Source organism: Myotis lucifugus, unplaced genomic scaffold (genome assembly GCF_000147115.1).
Source record: "Myotis lucifugus unplaced genomic scaffold, Myoluc2.0 scaffold_420, whole genome shotgun sequence".
Taxonomy (NCBI): domain Eukaryota; kingdom Metazoa; phylum Chordata; class Mammalia; order Chiroptera; family Vespertilionidae; genus Myotis; species Myotis lucifugus.
Genome location: NW_005871468.1, coordinates 635,888 through 636,654, shown reverse-complemented (window position 1 = coordinate 636,654; position 767 = coordinate 635,888). Strand labels below are relative to the sequence as shown.

Genomic DNA, 767 nt, shown 5'->3' with positions numbered 1-767 from the left:
GCCTGGGCGCCGCCGGCCCGGCCCGGCACCCTCGCGGCCGCCGCGCGCCGCAGGCTCACCTCCGACGTCTCAGAAGCGCATATTCGCCGCCACCCGACCGGCGTCTCCGCTCCGCTGGCCTCCCCAGGCCCGCCCAGCCGCTCAGCTCCGCTCCCCTCCGCAGCCTGAGCTCCACTGCGCGCACCCCACCGCCCGGCTCCTCCCCGACACGTCAGGAGCCGCCTGGGGGCCCGAGGCCATTCTGTGACGCACGGGGGCGGGGCTCGGAGCATGCGCGGGAGCGTGCGCGCTGCGGGGCGGGGCTGTGGGAATGATGGCGTCACAGGGGCCGGGCCCCGCCCCGCGCTGACGTCAAGCTGCCGGCGGCCAGTTCGCAGGCGCCCCCAGACGACGAGAAGTGCGAGAACTCAGCCTTCGGTGTTCCCCAAAACGCGCAGCTGTTCGGGAAGGGGCGCCGCGTGGAGACCCGGTCTCCCAGTTTTTCAGCCTCCAAGGTCCTTCAACTGTACGTTTCAGTGTAAACGTTTATGAACTGAATCTCGGCTCATTTCACCTCCGGGTCCGCCCAGACCACCCAATAGAATAGCAGGGGTATTCTAATCCTCCTCCTCGCTCACAAATGCCGGTGTTGTTTGTTTTTAGGGCACTTCCTGTAGCTGAAATTTTATATTTTTCTTGTGATCCTCGGGAGAATGTAGGTTCCATGAGAGCTAGAACCTCTATCTTAGGCTGTTCGTATCCCAACAGATACCTTGGTCCGGACACAA

The 767-nt window shown here is 64.4% G+C and overlaps 1 protein-coding gene across 1 annotated transcript in view; it reads right to left on the bottom strand.

The window, feature by feature from the left end:
* NDEL1 (nudE neurodevelopment protein 1 like 1) overlaps positions 1–216 on the bottom strand; it is a 48,509-nt gene extending 48,293 nt beyond the window's left edge. Inside the window, exon 1 of the mRNA XM_014467916.2 lies at positions 60–216. The gene's annotated coding sequence lies outside the window, so the exon portion shown is untranslated. The remainder of the gene's footprint in view (positions 1–59) is intronic.
* Positions 217–767: the final 551 nt, after the last annotated feature.